A 20,141-nucleotide genomic window follows, 5' to 3' on the forward strand; every position below is an offset into this window, starting at 1 on the left:
TCGAAAACTGGTCCGCGAGAAAAAAAAAAAAAAAAAAAGAAAAGAAATCGACCCCCCTATATATCCTCTTGGAAGATATCCACATCCTCCTTTCATGGGCGTCCGCAGGATTTTGTCCAGGAGGGGGGCTTAATTAAAATTTTTTTGTTTTTTGTTCTTGTGCTTAATTTTTTTATATTAAATATACAAATAAATTCCAGATTTTATTCAAGAGAAAAGCAAATTCTTAATTTTTTATACTGATTTTATTAAAGAGGGGACGAGGGCTCCCCTTTTTTATATTAAATATACAAATAAATTTCAGTTTTTATTCAAAAGAAAAGCAAATTCTTAATTTTTTAATTGATTTTAAAGGGGGGCAAGTGCCCCCTTTGTTTATATTAAATATACAAATAAATTCCAGTTTTTATTAAAAAAAAAAAAGCAAATTCTTAATTATTTTATTGATTTTAAAGGGGGGCAAGTGCCCCCTTTGTTTATATTAAATATACAAATAAATTCCAGTTTTTATTAAAAAAAAAAAGCAAATTCTTAATTATTTTATTGATTTTAAAGGGGGGCAAGTGCCCCCTTTGTTTATATTAAATATACAAATTAATTCCAGTTTTTATTAAAAAAAAAAAGCAAATTCTTAATTATTTTATTGATTTTAAAGGGGGGCAAGTGCCCCCCTTGTTTATATTAAATATACAAATAAATTTCAGTTTTTATTCAAAACAAGAGCAAATTCTCAATTTTTTACTGATTTCGAAGGGGGGCTAGTGCCCCCTTTTGGCCCCCTTCCCCCTCCCTCCTTCCGCCCATGCCTACATGTTTATTTTTTAATTAAAAAAATTGTTTATATATTTTTTTTAATTAATAAATTTTTTTTTATTTTTCAAAGGGGGCAAATGCCCCCCTCTGGGGGGGGGGACCGGAATCCCATACTTCCTCTCGAGTCGCGAGCGAATATGTTCCAATTTCGTAATTCTCTTATCGTTCGATTCATTAGAGAAGAAAACTCTTCCTTTCGACGAACGATATATATTTATCATTATTGTTTTTTTTATTCCTTGTTTTTTTCTCAACGTCATCAAGGAAGCGTGACACTTGACGTTACGCAACCGCGCGCGATTTCCGTAAAATGCGCTCGCAGACCTGTTGCGCGCGCTTATCTCGCGGTCGCAAACATATTATTATTATTATCATCATCATTATCGGCTATTAAAATATGTATTCGCGTGCACCTCTCTTCTTCCTTCGAACTATTTTTTTTTTAATGTTTCGTAATATTTTTACAAAGAGACTTAATTAACTGCGAGATGTTGCAAGATTGATTATCACCAGCTCATTCGAAATCGATCTTTTTCCACAGTCGAGGAAAATATCGAGGCAATTATAATTTCCGAGTAAATGATTAGGAATTATGAAACTTTTCGACAAACTTTAAAAAAAAAAATGAAGTCTCTCTTCGATAAATTTCAAGGATGCCTAATTTTAGAATAGAATTTAATTGAAAGACAATTTTTAAAAACTGAAAGGTGCGATTAATAATAATATTCCTCGATATTTTTAACAAGAAAAATTTTCTTGAAATTAGCTGGCTAGGAAAGATGAAAAAATATATCTGACAGGTTTCGAACACTTTACATAACCGTTGAATATACAAGACTCAACTTGACATACAAATCATATGTTTCTGTCCTAGAGTGTAAAGTGCATACTTGAGGTTATTGCCATACATACATATCTATCAGAATTTTTCGTGGCCTCTCCTGTCCAAACCGGTTTCCGATTATCTTCAATTAGGGGAAACTTTAAAGCCATCAAGCTTTTTACAAATTTTATATAGGTGTAAAAGGGTATTAAAAAATTAGACCAACAAATTTTGAAGAGAAATAGGAGACCTCAAAATAAACATTTTTGTACTAAAAAACAATTTATTGAAATCGAATATTTGTTTCAATACTGCCTTAATTATTTATTGGAAACTAATAATATTGATTTAATGTGAAAAAATATTTATTTGGTATAAGAAAATCCTTTTCAAGAAAAATAAATATTTATTTGTTTCAAATAAAAATAAATGATTTATAAGGCAATATTAAAACAAAATATTAATTTAATAATTTTTTCAGTGTGTTAGTACTATTTTTCTCTACGACGTTTTTAATTTTATACTACATTATATAAAATAGAAGTTTATGACTTAAACAATAAATAAACATATAAGTAAAAAAATTGAATTATATTTTAATCTTGAAAACATGAAACAAATACATATAAGTAATTCACTTTTTTTATAGTAAATGCTCAAAATTTCCTACATTAACTTTAATACACAAAAGTAACAAACTGCAAAAACAAACTCATTAAGTTTTATTAAAACTAAACTAATTGTAAGTTGTATCAAAAAATTAGTATTAACAAAAAATGTTTATTTTTAAATCTTATTGCTTCCTTAAGAGTTTATCAGTCTTTTTTAACACCTTATATATACATATAGTTTGTAAAAAGCTTGATGGCTTTACAGTTTTCCCTAAAATTTAAGATAATCTTAATAAGATAATCAAACTATACATATACACTGAAAAAAAATGTATTAACTTGACTAAACCTTTCAACTAAATTACTATTTTGTTAACTGATATATTAGTATTTAAATCAAATATATGTTTTGTTTGTAAATCTAATGTTAAATCAATATATGAATTTAAATATTTTTATATGTTAAATTAACAAAATAATATTTAATTGAAAGATTTAATCAAGTTCAACAAATTTGTTTTTTCAGTGTATAGCATTTTTAATAAAAGAACAAATCTGATTTAATCTTTAAAACCTGTAAATTAATTAAAGAATTTTTTTTATTAATGAAAGATTTGGTTGATCAGACATTTTACTTAATTTGTATTCTACACTGAAAGAAATTGTTAACTTAATTAAACTTTTCAACTAAATTACTATGTTGTTAATCGAGCATATATTAGTATTTAATAATAAGTCAAATATACGTTTTTGTTAGATTTGATATGTTCTATTTAATTTAAATATTTTTACATGTTCAATTAACAAAATAATATTTATAAATATTAATATTAATAAATAATTAATTGAAAGGTTTAGTCAAGTTAATACATTTTTTTCAGTATGTTCATGTTCATAGTGCACCGATTAAGTAGACATTTTTGACAGATCAGCTGATCCCAAACATCGGTTGTCAAAACATATATATACAATTTATTATCGATTCAAATATATGTTTTTGTTTAGTAAAGATTTGATATGTTTCATTTAATTTAAATATTTTTACATTGTCAATTAACAAAATAATATTTATAAATATTAATATTACTAAATAATTATTTGAAAGGTTTAGTCAAGTTAATAAATTTTTTTCATTATGTTCATAGTGCACCGATTAGGCAGAAATTTTTGACAGATCAACTGATCCCAAACATCGGCTGTCAAAACATATATACAATTTATTATCGATTCAAATACACGTTTTTGTTAGATTATTATATATTATTTAATTTAAATATTTTTATATGTCTAATTAACAAAATAATAATTATAAATATTAATATTACTAAATAATTATTTGAAAGGTTTAGTCAAGTTAATAAATTTTTTTCAGTATGTTCATAGTGTACCGATTAGGCAGAAATTTTTGACAGATCAGCTGATCCCAAACATCGGCTGTCAAAACACACACACATATATATATACAATTTATTATCGATTCAAATACACGTTTTTGTTAGATTGTATTATTTAATTTAAATATTTTTATATGTGTAATTAACAAAATAATATTTATAAATATTAATATTACTAAATAATTATTTGAAAGGTTTAGTCAAGTTAATAAATGTTTTTCAGTATGTTCATAGTGTACCGATTAGGCAGAAATTTTTGACAGATCAGCTGATCCCAAACATCGGCTGTCAAAACACACACATATATATATATATATATATACAATTTATTATCGATTAAGAATTTCGCGTTCCGGCCGGAACACTTTCGTCGCGCTTCCTTTCTAGCTCGCCATCGACGGACGCAGACAGACAAGACGGTTCACTTCGCGAGACATAACGGTCGGGGACATTCCTGCCTCAGTTGAATCAATCGACTACGTCCGTCAATGGCTCGTTGTCCATAGCTGCGATGATCGCGCATCGGTCAAGGCCCCCTTTTCCACGCCGTTACCTTCTTCCACATTTGTATCACGGTGTGAGAGAGCCACCTTCACCTTCTCTCACCGACTGGTGAACGTTGCTCTTCTTCTTCTTCTTCTTCTTCTTCTTCACCACCAACAACTCGGTCTCTCGCGTTCTCATTTTTCCTCCGCCTTTCGCTCCGACAAACGGGAGAAAATGTATATATGTATTCGACGTTAGGTGAGTTGTGTTACGCTAGGTGAGAACAATGCGTTCTTACGTCAGAGCTTAACGAACGAACGAGCGAATGATGAACCACGCACGCGATTAACGGCCGTAACAATAATGTCATTTGTAAAAAAACACGTATACACGTGAATACATATACTGTACATCTTTGTGACGTAATAATTAGCGAACGGTAAAAATAGCATGTTCTTGTGGTAATTGAGAAGGCGCCATTTGATCAAATTGATATATCTCATTGGAAATTTACCATACATCGCGATATATATGTCAAGTATAAATAGATGGTACATAATGATTGACAATACGACGTGTGTATTGAACAAAAATTGTTAACTTGACTAAACCTTTCAACTAAATGTTATGTTGTTCTTCGAATTTGTAGAAATATTTTAATTAAATATGACAACTAATATTATTATATAAATAAATATTATATATATATATATAGACTATATAATATATATAAATAACTTTAATGTATGTGTCTATAAATATATATTAAATCTAATAAAACGTATATTTAACTTAAATACAAATATATGTTCAATTAATAAAATAGTAATTTAGTTGAAAGGTTTAGTCAAGTTAACAAATTTTTTTCGGTGTGTAAAAAATGACTAAATTAATACGTATTTAGTTTATACTGTCAAATGAATCATTTATTTGAAACATAAATATGAAGGATTTTCTTATATCAAATAAATATTTTTCATATCAAATAAATATTATTAGTTTCATATAAATGATTTATTTAGCAGTATTGAAATAAATACTTATAAGAATTAACTACATTTTTTTTAGTGTATAATGCACACATATGTAGGATATTTCAGATGGTTAAACTTAAAGATCATTGTTTATATTTGTTGTAAGGATGAGAAAAAATCATGTAAACATGGATTCAGGAACACTTATTTTTTTAAGTCTTAAATAAACGTCCTTTGAGAGTTTAATACTTAATGATAATTTCGTGGTGAAATCGGTAGAGGATCAAGTGCACCTTCCTTACATTTATGTCCTCTGAATTTGTATTTATAGGGACATTTCAAGAGACTCTTTCGAGTTTATGATACACTTGTGAAAGTACTTTAAAATCACTCCGTGTTATAAAATTGAAAGTACTTCAGAAAGTTTGACACATCTTTTTGACAGATATCGATAGAATAAAATTATTTACAGCAATTTTTTTTTAACAATTTGTTCTTGTCAAATTTTGTCGCAAACAAGAAATATTTATAACTTGAAAAAAAGTGTTCTATAACGTTCATTGAATTTTTTTATTTTTAAGATAAGGAGAAAATGCTTTTAAAAAATTCTATCTATTTTCGAAATGAGTTTTTAATAAAAGAACGAATCTGGTTTAATTCTAAGAACTGTATAAATGAACTAGAGAATTTTTTTATTAATGAAAGAGTTCTTTGGTCGATTTTTAACACGTTACTTAATTCTAAAACATTCTGTATACGTTTGATATCGTCGAGACATGTGTTTGCATAAATTTTATTATTTTTTCCATCGCTCATAATAATGAGTTTTTAATAAAAAACAAATCTGATTTGTGTCTTTAAAGATTGTAGATTAATTAAGTATTTGGAGAACTTGTTTTTTTGTTTTATTGATGAAAGAGCTTTCTCTGACATGTCGAAAGAGCTTGATCTGACATGTTGATTAATTCACATTCTTTTGACCATACTTTTAAACGAATAAAAAAATTAGTTATCAAAAAAATTATTGAAGATTTAATAAGCAAATTTAATTTAAAAATTATTCGTAGAGAACTTTTTTAAATAAATAAAAAATTATTTTACAAAAAATTAAAGTGTAAAATTAATCATTTAATTATCATGTCTAAAATTTATCTTTATTTTTCAATAAATTTTATGTGCTTAATTTCTTAAATAAATATTAATAATTTATTAACAAATTAATAATAAAATTAATAATTTGATAAAATTATTTTTCCGTTCAATTTACACAGGTTCAATTATGTATCATGATTAAAAGACTTGAATTTTTCTTAAAATAATTTTCTAAAACTAATACATCTAAAATTTAGCTAAGGTAATTATTTTTTTTCCGTGCATGTGTACTTACTACGTGAAGCGACAGCGGCTCGAATTTCTCTATTGGTCACGTTTTATTAGATCGATAACGAAATTAACGCACCGCGACACGTTAGAGACTGCTTCGACTCGGTAAGAATTCAATTGAAAACACATTGATATAACACTCCTACTTTTCTTCAGTGCACAAGTGCGCATTCTCATTGCAATGTCCTACTAAAAAAAAAAAAAAAAAGAAAGAAAAGAAAACCATCGTCGACCTATCGTAACTTGTGTTTCAGAGCTGTATCAAAACTTGAAGAAAAAGTTGATAACCTAAGGATCGATCCTTTCGACAATAACGTTACGTCACGTTCGTTGATATTCGATATTTCGGCGATATTTTAAATCAGAGAGAATAAACTCCGCGGAAAAATAAAATCCTTCCTAACTCGATCGTAGAAAAACTTTATTTCCCGCTCCTAAAAAAAAAATTCATTTTATTCGTCGAAGAGTCCTTCATTTCACAGCTTTTTATTTCTACTTTATAAAAACTATTAACGACCCTGTCGCGTGTTCGATAATCGAGAATCGAGTCTAAATTTAACAGCAAAAAAATGTTATTTATGTCTCTCCTTTTTCACGTCAGTCCTAAAATATCTTACGTTATAACTAAGTCTGTTCAGCTTCTAAAGCTAAACACTCTTGACATGAATAGGCAATATAACATGATCGTTTTATCTACCTCGACATTTTGCACGTTAAAGTAACATGCGCGTGTACAACAGAGGTGAATAATCGCGATTTGTATTACGAACGATCGACAATAAAGCAAGTCCTTTTAAATAACGTTAATTATTCACTTCCTTTTCTGCAACTCGCTTATATAAAATATGTACAAATATAACCGCATCATCTCTCTTGTGTAGATACAATGAATTAAAATGATTCGAAACGTCCTTGAGAAATCTGTGATTTCCGTTCTGTTTTATCGACAAAATGTGAGGTCAGATAAACTATAAATCTATTTATTGGTTATACGGATTATTTTTTATCCGAAATAAGTCTTTTTGCTGTACAAATTAAAGTGTTAATATTAATAAAGGGCGAAGCGTTCTAATTTCAGGTAAAAAACAATCAGTATAGCCAATAAAAAGATTTATAGTTTATCTAACCTCACATTTTGTCGATAAAACAGGAAAAACAACAGACTTCTCAAGGACGTTTAGGATCCCCTTAAACACAATTGGAAAATTTGTGTTTTCTTGTGAACAACTGAAAATCATACAATGCGCATCTATTTTTAATTTTACACAATAAATATATTACGTATTATTAGTGATAAGGTTTTATATGTTAAATTTTATAGGAAAAATTATTAATTTTATTTTATAAGTAGGGGTAATAAAATTAAAAATTAACATTTTTGTTAGTTATATTTTACATTAAAACTAATGTTAATTTTACTTGAAATTTGCTAAATTTAACACACATTTTTTAATTGTGAACTGAAAGGAAAAATAATTCCTTTACCGTTTTATGATCTTCGCAATAATTAATGAGAAATTAATTTAAAAAAATTGACCAATTCAGGGGAGAAAGGATTCGCGTAACTCTCTAGGTTGTTTTTTACTAATTAATTTCTCATTAATTATTGATAAGATCGCAAAATTATAACGGGATTTCATATCATCAGATATTTACGAGTATATCGCAATTATTTTCTTTTGCAACACTTTATGATTGATGTCTTTTCGATCTGAAGGATCCTTAAAATGACGGAGAAAAATCGCTCGATCTTATTTAAAGTGAGCGGTTATAAAAGACCGGTTTCTTCGCTTTAAACGCTTTATACGCTTTACTTCTCATTCACGGCAGCCTAACAGAGTTCTTAAAGAGAACTATCGAGAAGAGAACTTTCCATTTCAAAATAATCTTCTTCATTGACTGACATATTATTATATCATTTTGGGCATTATTGATATTGATAGGATCACATTAGTAATGATTGAAAAAAAGAGGAATCTTGTTTTTCTAGTCACTTTAAATGTCGATAAGACATTTTCTTGCTATTACTTTGCCAATATATATGTTTAATCGAGGATGACAGACAGTTGGAATAAAAAAAAAGCGACTCCTTCTCGAAAAATGGTGCCGCCACATATATATCTGTCACTCGACATGTGTAGTCTTAAATTATCGTTTGAATCTCGAAACGCGACGCGAGATCGAAAACGAGAAATAAGAATTCCATTAAGTCGACAGGAATCCGCCCTCGCCTGGGGCACAATTTCTCTCGAACGATCCAGGTCGAAGTCAAAAGGGGGGACGAAGGAAAGGAAGTCGCGGGTTCTCCTTTCGTTTAACGAATTTCGTTGATCGCTTTTTAATAGCCCCCTCTTCTTTTTTATTTCGCCCAGCAACATTTCGGAGCGAGGAAGAAAAAACGAAATCAAAGTCACACTCTAAAAGCTACATCGAGCTCGTTAAAAATAAAGAAGAGCAAGAATTGCTCGGGATCTCTCGCCTAGATTATCGCGAGATATCGCTCGCCGAGAATAATAATAACCATCACTATCCATCCGCAGCAGCGCGAGGATTTTCAAACGTGTTGCCTGGTCGCGTCAGCGTGAAAATGCTCCTTTCACCCGGATTCTGGCGCGAGAATGTCGTCGTGAGACGATGAACGACGAACCCGAGGAGCGATACAGGCGCATCGGCGCGCGCTCGATTCGTTTTCTCGAATTCAAATAATCGCCGCAGGACGAGCTATTCAGTCACGAATATTCACGCGCGAGCAAATTATTATTCCACGATTTTTTTTTTAATGAGAAATCCATATCGCCTTCTTCCCCCTCCCCCCACAAGATTTTTTCCAGGACCGGGAGCATTGTTAATCATTTTTTTGTTATTTTGTTTTTATTTTTTTTTTTATATTAAATATGCAATTAATTTCAATGTTTATTCAAAAAGAGAGCATGTTTAATTTTTTTATCGATTCCAGGAGAGGGGGCAATTACCCCCTCTTTTTTCCATTGACATCTACAGGATTTTTTCCCAGAGGGACATGATTTTATTTTTCACTGATTCCAGAGAAGGGTGCAATGTGCCCTCTTTCCTCTATGAGCATCCCCAGGATTTTTTTTCAGAGGGGGGGGCATGATTAAATTTTTATGTTTTACATTTTTTATTTTTTATTTTTAATTTTTCTTAATAGGTATTAAATATGCAAAAAAATTTTCAGTGTTTCAAAAACAGAGCATGTTTAATTTTTTTATTGATTCCAGGAGAGGGGGCAATTACCCCCTCTTTTTTCCATCGACATCTACAGGATTTTTTCCCAGAGGGACATGATTTTATTTTTTACTGATTCCAGAGAAGGGGGTAGTGCCCCCTCTTTCCTCTATGAGCATCCCCAGGATTTTTTTCGGGGGGGGGGGGGGGCATAATTAAATTTTTTTGTTTCACATTTTTTAATTTTTTAATTTTTATTTTTTTAAGATTAAATATGCAAAAAAATTTTCAGTGTTTCAAAAACAGAGCATGTTTAATTTTTTTATTGATTCCAGGAGAGGGGGCAATTACCCCCTCTTTTTTCCATCGACATCCACGGGATTTTTTTTCCAGAGGGACATGATTTTATTTTTCACTGATTCCAGAGAAGGGTGCAATGCCCCCTTTTTCCTCTATGAGCATCCCCAGGATTTTTTTTCGGGGGGGGGGGGCGTGATTAAATTTTTTTGTTTCACATTTTTTAATTTTTTAATTTTCATTTTTTTTAATATTAAATATGCAAAAAAATTTTCAGTGCTTTAAAAACAGAGCATGTTTAATTTTTTTATTGATTCCAGGAGAGGGGGCAATTACCCCCTCTTTTTTCCATCGACATCCACGGGATTTTTTTTCCAGAGGGACATGATTTTATTTTTCACTGATTCCAGAGAAGGGTGCAATGCCCCCTTTTTCCTCTATGAGCATCCCCAGGATTTTTTTTCGGGGGGGGGGGGGCGTGATTAAATTTTTTTGTTTCACATTTTTTAATTTTTTAATTTTCATTTTTTTTAATATTAAATATGCAAAAATAATTTTCAGTGCTTTAAAAACAGAGCATGTTTAATTTTTTTATTGATTCCAGGAGAGGGGGCAATTACCCCCTCTTTTTTCCATCGACATCCACGGGATTTTTTCCCAGAGGGACATGATTTTATTTTTTACTGATTCCAAAGAAGGGGGCAATGCCCCCTCTTTCCTCTATGAGCATCCCCAGGATTTTTTTTCGGGGGGGGGGAGGGGAGCAGGATTAAATTTTTTTGTTTTACATTTTTTAATTTTCATTTTTTTTAAATATTAAATATACAAATAAATTCCAGTGTTTATTAAAAAAAAATGAACAAATGCTTTATTCCAAGGGGGGCACATGCCCCCTCTCTTTCTGGACCCCCTCTTTCCTACCCGAAGTTACCATCGTTTTTGCTATATTTCAGGAGTATCGAGCAATTATCGCGCGTTAATGTGCGCGATAGCGTGATACACTTGGTCATTAACGAAATTGCTTACGTTAATTTTTAATGTATGTGTCTTGTCTGTCTCCCCCCCCCCCCTCTCTCTTTCTCTCCCCTTGTCGGAGAAATCCAGCTTGCCGCGAGTTAATTGGACTACTTACGTATTCCGGTCCGCAGGAATTTTTCCCCGCTCGCACGCTCACGCGAAAGGTCACGCAAACGCGGATGTAAAGGCGAGCGAACGGAGAACGGAGAACGCTCTGGGCGCATGCGCGCGCGCGCGCGCGCGACGCCATTTTTCTCGCTTCGATCCAGAAAAATTCGATCCGGAAAGTTATTTACGCGATTTCTTTCGCGATACTATTTAATTATGACATCTCGGATAAAGATACGCTCTCTTTTCTCTCTCTCTCTCTTGAATATGTCTTCTTATGATATCTGGAGACGTTAATAGAATTTTATTTTGACACTTGAGCAGATATAAGAGCGAAGAGAGAAAACTCTCTCGGGCAATTTTAAATGGACTTTGCTCTTGAAATGAAAATTTATCTCTCTTTTGTGACTCATTTATATCTCTTATTGATTTTGAAATCCGTTCGAGAAGAAAATATCGTTGTTCTTCGATAGAGAAAGATTATTTCAATTTTTTTAGGTATAAAAAACGCGGATTTTTCTGTGATTTTTTATAACTGCGATAACAATACCGAAATTTGTTGACATGAAATATAAACCTTTCAACTAAATATTGCTTTGTTAATTGAACATACATATAAATAAAAAAATATTTTTATTAAATCTAATATCTTAAATCTAACACAAATGTATATTTGAATTAAATATATTAATATGTATTATATTATTATTAATATATTGTTAATATTATATTATTATTAAAAAGAATATAATAATAATAATATAAAAATATGTTTCCAATTAACAAAATAGTAATTGATAGTTTAGTCAAGTTAATAAATTTCTTCAGTGAAAATAAATAATTAATTTTCTTTCGCATCATTTCCTTCCATCCGGCGTGAGTCGATTTTATTTCGTTTGGTTTTATAAAAGCGACACGGGAAAAGTGCAACGCTTACGGCCGTCTGGAATGTAGCTCCTTTGCCTTGGCGGGGAATATAATTAATAGTGAAGAAATGGCTAACGACTTTCTGTCTCTCTCCGCCGCTCGAATTACACATACACACACACATGTGCATAAACATTTATTTTTTTCTCTATTTTTTCGCATTATAACACGTGTCTCTTAACATAATCGAGGCGCGAACAGAATGTAAAATTTGCTCATTTTTTTAGAAGGGATAAAATATGCCGTTTGATCGCGCCTATAAAGATACAGTCGCGATTGAAAATGAATTTTAATGGGCGATTTGAAAAATCGTGCGACCAAAATAAGTTATCCCTATCTGTCAGTCGTGAAGGAAATCGCGAATTTTAGTCGCGGTGCACGACTTTCATAAAAAAAAAGAAGCACTTCTATAAAAAATTCTTATCGTTCTAGGACGATACGTGTGCAAAAAAATTACTTTGTATGCATCTATTTAGAATAACGCATCTGCGAAAAATATTTTAACAGTTTTCCAGGAAAAAAATAATAATTGTAATTAATAGTAATTTTCGAAAATTTTTCCAATTTTTAAGAAATTTCATTTGAGCGATGTTTTTCCTCGTATTTTAATTTTTATAAATCGGTGTTTCAAGTCTCTGCAAATCTATTATTATTATGATATACATTGATTAAACTTTATGCTCTCATATAATTGCGTAATTATATACAGGGCGCTCCCTTTTTAATTAATATACATAATTGAATATTGCTGTGAAATTATATCTGTGAGAAAATATTTCATACAAGAGTGAGAAGATTTTGAGGGAAGAAAATAATCTCGAACTTTAATTAAGATCATTTTTCAAGATTACTTGAAGATCAACCTAACTTTTTTAAATAGTACAACTTAATTTTTTTTATATACATATACAAATAAATAGATTCCTCGCAATATTTGGTATAAAAGTTATGAGAATACAGGATGGCAAAAAAATGATTAATTTACGAGATATTTTATCCATTTTTTAATGTGACATAATCGTACATAAATTATAAAATATCTCGTAAAATATTCGCATATTTCGATCAATCCTTAACTCAATAACTTTTATGCACAAATAATTAGGCACTAAAAAAATTTGTTTACTAAAATTTTCAACTAAATATTATTTTATTATTTACTATTAATACTATTTCTTTACAAGGGAAGTTAAAAGAGGAACAAGGAGAATTTTTGAGATCCCAACCATAGGATACAAATTCCCAGATTCCTTAATTTTCTTACTTAATTTTGCAATAACATCGCGTTTGGCTCTAGAAGGAGGAGGTGTATATCGTTTTATATTAATAAGAGCCGATCTAATATTCTTATCATTAAATATTATTTTGTTAATTAAACAACAAATATTCAAATTAAATATAATATATTAAATATTAATAAATACTATATTAAATTTAACAAAACGTATGTTTAACTTAAATACTAATATATATTTGCAATTAACAAAATAGTAATTTAGTTGAAAAGTTTAATCAAATTAACAAATCTTTTTTCTCAGTGGAGGAATTAATATTTGTCTAAAGAAAATATATAATTAATTTAAAAAATATATAAATGTAATTTACAATTAACACATAATTATACATATTTTTTCTTAAATAAATAATTATTTTTCCTTCTTATCCCAATTGATTCCTCTCATTACAATTAAGATATTTTTTAAGATAATTTTTTTCAGTAGCGGAATTAATATTTATCTAAAGAAAATACATAAAATTATTTTTATAAAAAGATATATGTAATTTACAATTGATACACAATTACATATTTTTTTCTTAAATAAATAACTATCTTTTCTCCTTATCCAATTGATTCCTCTCATCACAATTAAGATATAATATTCTCCCAACGAGGAGCTTGTCTTTTCTGAAGCGTCCTGCATTACTGAGATACTTTATATAATTATCCGCCAGGTCGCGCACCAAAAACCAGCGTTTTTCGCACGGTTCGAAGACGCTTCCGTCGTCGCAGAATTCCTCTTTTTTTTCTCTATCTCTCTCTCTCTCTCTCTTTCTCTTTTCTTCATTCAGCGATCCACGACGTTGAAATCGCTCCAAGTCCGCGCTCTCGCACGATTTCTAAATCGCGGAGCGATCGAGCGCAGTAGGTGCACTTTCTCCGTGCCTTTCTCGCGGCATTAAAGACACCATCCATCCCCGGGGGCTCAGCACTCAGGAGGATACTCGATCCGATCCAGGTCGATTTGAGAGAATGGTCGCGTAATTGAATTTTTCGGAGAGCTCCCTCTCCTCCTTCCGAGGGACGTCTCCTCCTCCTAGGGAGAGACAGACGCCCGCCGGGCATCCACTCGTCCAGACACCGGCTGCTTTTCTGCGCGCGTTGCGAAAGCGACGCGGACAAACGATCGGGAATCGTAGAATGATTGCAAGTAAGAGTGAATAACGGATCTTACTGTTTTACTGTTACTAACGGTACGGATACCGCGGATATTTCGCTTCATGCCGGATAACTTTAATTGTATGAATGTGCCTTACTTTCGCGCCCTTTTGCGCACACACATACAGTGTATGTGTGTATATACAAGATGTATATAAAATTGAAAATATATGTACACCGAAAAAAATTTGTTAACTGGACTAAATATTATTTTGTTAATTGAACATGTATTAGTTTGCTTTGATGTATTGTATTTAATTTAATATTTAATATTAATATTTTATTATATATTATAATATTGATATAATATTTAATATGTTATTTAATATTAATTTAATATATTATATTTAATTTAAATATTTTATATGTTTAGTTAACAAAATAATATTTAGTCAGGTTAACAAATTTTTTTTCAGTGTACAAAATTGCATTTTAATTATTATATAGAATGCTGATTATTTCTCCTGAAACACATAACCGAAAAAACACATCAATATCATATTCTCTGGCTAATTTAGGAGACAATTTTTTCTCAGTAAAAATACCAGGGTACCAATAATTTTTAAGTAATAAATGATTGAAAAAGAAGGGTTTCTCGCAAACTAAACTTTATACAATTAAAATATTAACAAAATTACATTCTTCAGTTAACTTCAGGCAGAGTTTATTTTAATTTAAGGGGATTCTGAGCCAACCTAAGTTTTATTCCTGTTTTATCGATGAAATGTGAGGTTAGATTCAGTTATAAATCTATTTATTGGCTATATGGATTGTTTTTTACCTGAAATTAGAACACTTCGCAATTTGTTAATATTAATACGTTAATTTGTGTGTACAGGAAAAATTTATTTTGGATAAAAAATAATCCATATAACCAATAAATAGATTTATAGTTTATCTAATCTCACATTTTGTCGATAAAACAGGACGGAAATCACAGACTTCTCAAGGACGTTTAGGATCACCTTAAGGCTTAATTACAATAAAGATACACGATGGCAAAAATTGGAAACATGCAAGGAAATGATAACTTCCTCGACATTTTCACTGAGAAAAAATCGTCTCCAAATTGGCCAGAGAATCTGATTGTGTGCTCCATATATATTTTTTTCAGTTACACCCTGTGTGTATGTACATATAATATTCTCAAAATTCAATTTTATACATTTTTTTAAATATATACAATTGGATATAATTAGGTTCTTATTTGGGCAAATTTCACGGTGTATACCCTGAAGAGCGTGGATAGGGTAAGATAGACAGGCTGGTTACGGTACACGTGTTCCCCTCTAGAATCTGCTTTCGTCGAGGCTATCGTGTATACATGTGGGAGTCTAAAAACTAGGCCTCGCGTAAGAACTCGCGAGTCTATAACGGGTGTCTTACTTCACACGTGATTTCAATCATCATCAGCATCAACAACATCACAATCATCTTCCGTACGGGATTCCGGAAGGGATTAAAAACTTCAATATATAGAATCGTTTGCGGTTGCTCGATTCGACGATTTGTATATCTCGAAAATTATTTCGCTAATGCGAAAAAAAATCTTGAATCATTACATCACGATTCTCTCCATCAATTGTACGTACAGGGTGTTTCAGGAGGAATGGTCAGCATTCTAGGACTTGATTGTATGTACAATACATATCATTTATTTAAGCAAAAAAATTATAAATATGTTCAATCTTAAGAACTAATATGTTTATTATCTTTGTAGAATCGAATATTAGGAAACAATTAGATTAATTTTCATTATTTCTTACCATGGTTACGAATCTAAACATTAGGTCACATTGAATAGGTACACTGTAAAAGAAATATGTAAAATTACATAAATAATAAGTGTGAAATTACACGATAATGAAATAATAATATATACATTTTCATTATTAAAATATAAAATAAAATTGCACGATAAATAATCGTGTAATTTCACACTTATTTATGTAATTTTACATATTTTTATGTAATATATTACATCTTTTTTTTACAGTATAATGTATAATTTGAAATTTTTAGTTTTTAGTATAATTAAAATGTTTCATATTTGCTCATGCCAAAATTATTAATTTATTAATTATTTATTAATTATCATTAAGTATTTTTGAATTTATTGTAAGCTTAAAATTTAATTGTTTCGTAGAATTTGATTATAAGTTCATAAATGTATTTGATCTTAAGATTGAACACGCTGTATCTTTATAATCATCCAGTTCAGGACACATGTTTATATAACCTTTTTTGCTCAAAATGACGTGTACAATCATGTCCTAGAATGCTGACCAAGAAACACCCTGTATATAATATATACTCGAGTTTAGCCGCGGCAAAACCTTTGAACGCGCAATCCTTTCTAAAGTGACTCTCCCGAGGAGTTCGGTGGATGATGATGATGATGATGATAATGATAATGATGACGACGACGATGATGATGATGATTAGGGCACACGATGGAAATAAAGGGGGCGGTAATGAAAGGAATGTCGCACACGTGAGCAAAATGCAAAAGATGTGTTTACACACACAGTTGAAAAATTTCTGTTAAGTTTAACAAATATCACATGTTCCAAACGGTCCACAAATTTTTATATTAATTTAACATAATATGGATATGACACAAATACTGTGTTAATATTTTATACAGTATTCTGTGTAAGATATTAACATATTTATTGTGTAAAATTAAGAATAAATGTAGTGTTATTTTTACATCTTTTTTTAGTTGCTTTAATATTTTAACATTTAAGTTCAATTAACACAACAGCAATAATATATTAAATTAACACATGGATGTATTAAATATTTAATACAAAAATTCTAACGGGGACGTTTTTAACAAGAAAACCCCAATTTTCCTTCTGCGTGCACACGTGTGTGTATTCTCAGTGTTTGCTGTCATCTAAATAAAATTATCTAGATGATCATCTAAATGAAACTTTGGCGCCATCTTATCTTTATGTAGATAATAAAAATATATATTATCTATATCAGCATCTTAGACGAAAAAAAGTATTATCTTTACTAAATTATCTAGAATAATTTTCAGATAATTTTGGTTTAGAATGTAGTAAGCGATAAAAATTTATCAATAAAAATACGAATACATATATTTTTATATCCCTTTTATAATTTACATTTTTTTTATAACTGTGTTTACATAAGCAGTCTTAAAAATTATTATCTAGAAAATTATCTAGATGAATCGCCATATAATTTCATCTTTTATCTAGATATATTTCAAACAAAATCATCTTCATCTTATCTAAGATGAATCTACATCTTTTTATCTTATCTTTATCTAGCTAATTTTAAAATTATCTGAGCACAACACTGTGTATTCCACATACTCTACATATCCTACATACCCTACATACTGCGCGACACTAATGGACGCACACGTGACACAAGGCCGTGCAATCACCTTGGTAAGGCCTGGCTGAGACGCGCTCTTTTTTGCTCGGAGCCTAGCGGAACCGCCGTTTTACAGTTAGCCCGGAGAATCTCGGATGTATACGACCTTCTCTCCATCTCTCTCTTTCTCTTTCTCTATCTCTCTTTCTCTTCGGACAACAAAATTGCGGCCGACAAATGCGCGATGGATCCACGAACAACGAGGCCGAGGAGGCGGCTCTAAATATACATACGTATATAGGATTCTCCGCTTTTGTTCCGCACGGCCAATTATTCGACGCGATAATGGCGATCGTATATTTTAAGCGATGTGTGCATCAAGTAAGAGAGAGAGAGAGAGGAAACGGTCGGCGGCGGTTCGTTGCCGTTTGCGTTATGAAATCGACGAAAGCGAGGGAAAGTGAGAGACTCCTACGTCGTATAGACTTGCCGACAATACTTGCCGCTTAATACGGGAATAGGAATATTTATAAGAAGTTCGCGTATAATTGTGCCGTGTGATGTGTACTTTTCCTTCTCTCTATTCAGGCGTTTAAGGGGATGCTGATCATGTCTGTTTTACCGACTTTGAGTTCAAGGGCTTTTCTTTTTATTGGTTATACAGATTTAAAATCCTTCTCCACAATTAAAGTACTAATAATAATGAACATTGTAATTTCGTAAAAAAAAAAAAAATCAAAGTTAAAAACTTACAGTTTTTTTATCGGTTTCTTGTATCAGCTCATAACAATAGTTACTTAATACAAAAATTCTGCGGTTTATTTATGCTCAAAATTTGGCGCTCCCAATAGAGATGACGTGAAAGAATAATACAGAAGTAATAAAAATGAGATTAAAAGCCTGTATGAAAAGATTCTTCAATCTGTATATTCAATAAAAAGTGAACCTAACCTAACTTAAAGTCAATAAAACAAAACTACAGCAGCATCCTCTTAATGCGTAACGCGTGCTAAAGTATGCAGGAACTGTCATAATGAAATGTGTCGTGACAGATGAATTCGCGGATTGGAAATATTTATAGAAATATTTTATTGGAATATTTATAGAAGTATTTATTAAAATTAAGTAGGAGCTGCTAAAATATGCAGGAAGCGTCAGAACGAAATGTGTCATGATACATAAATTCATGGGATGGAAATATTTATAGAAGTAGTTATTTAAATGAAATAGGAATATTTATAAGAGGTTTCTATAATTGTCGTGTGATATTTTTTCTGTGTCATATTATATATGAATTTATATGGAATAGAAATATTTATAAGGAATTATTGAGAGCCGACATATATTTCTTATCTGAATTTATAAGGAATATTTATTAGGATATTTATAGAAATATTTATTAAAATGAAGTAGGAATATTTATAAGAAGTTTGTATAATTGTGTAATATTTTTTTCTTTCAGTTTTTTATAACGCGTAATTTGTGTCAAAGTAAACAAGAAGTCTCATAATGAAATATATCGTATAATACGAAATTGGAATATTTATAGAAATATTTATTAAAATAAGAATGTTATAGGAATTTTATAAGAAGTTTGTGTAATTGTCGTGTGATATTTTTTTCTATTTAGTTTTTTAACGTGTAGTTTGTATCAGAATATACAAGAGTATCATAACGAAATATATTTCTTAAAAAATAAAATATATAGGAATATTTTATATAAGAAGTTTGGTTTGAAAGAAAGTAATTACGTGTGACACTTTTTTTAATTTAATTTCTTAACATGTAATATATGCTAAAATATACAGGAAGTATCACAAGTATATATAACAAAATATATATCACATGATCCTTTCACATACATACTGAAAAAATTTATTGAATTTGAATAAAAATTTGTTTCAATACTGTCTAATATAAATCATTATTTTGAAACTAATAATATTGATTTGAAATATATTTATTTTAGGTAATAAATTAATTTGCTTTTATTTTAACGTAAAAAATTTATATAGATCATATAAATTACATAAATATATAAAAATCATATAAATCAAATATATAGTGTTCTTTGAAATATTTTAAATATTTTTTAAAATATATATTTAAAATATTTTTTTAATATTTTCAATATTTTTAAATATTTTGCGGGTCGCAAAATTTTTTTCTATAGAGAAGTATTTGATAAACAATAGTAAAAACTTGTTCTCTTTCCTATAAAGCAAAATTTTGTTATAGACACCAGATTGTTTCTGAATCTGTCTCTTGAACGTGACGTTTTCCTATAAATACTTGTTGCCGACACTCTGAGCAGACACTGGAATCCTAAAA

The sequence above is a fragment of the Nylanderia fulva genome, unplaced genomic scaffold (genome assembly GCF_048542155.1).
Source record: "Nylanderia fulva isolate GAGA-0341 unplaced genomic scaffold, ASM4854215v1 Scaffold32, whole genome shotgun sequence".
Taxonomy (NCBI): domain Eukaryota; kingdom Metazoa; phylum Arthropoda; class Insecta; order Hymenoptera; family Formicidae; genus Nylanderia; species Nylanderia fulva.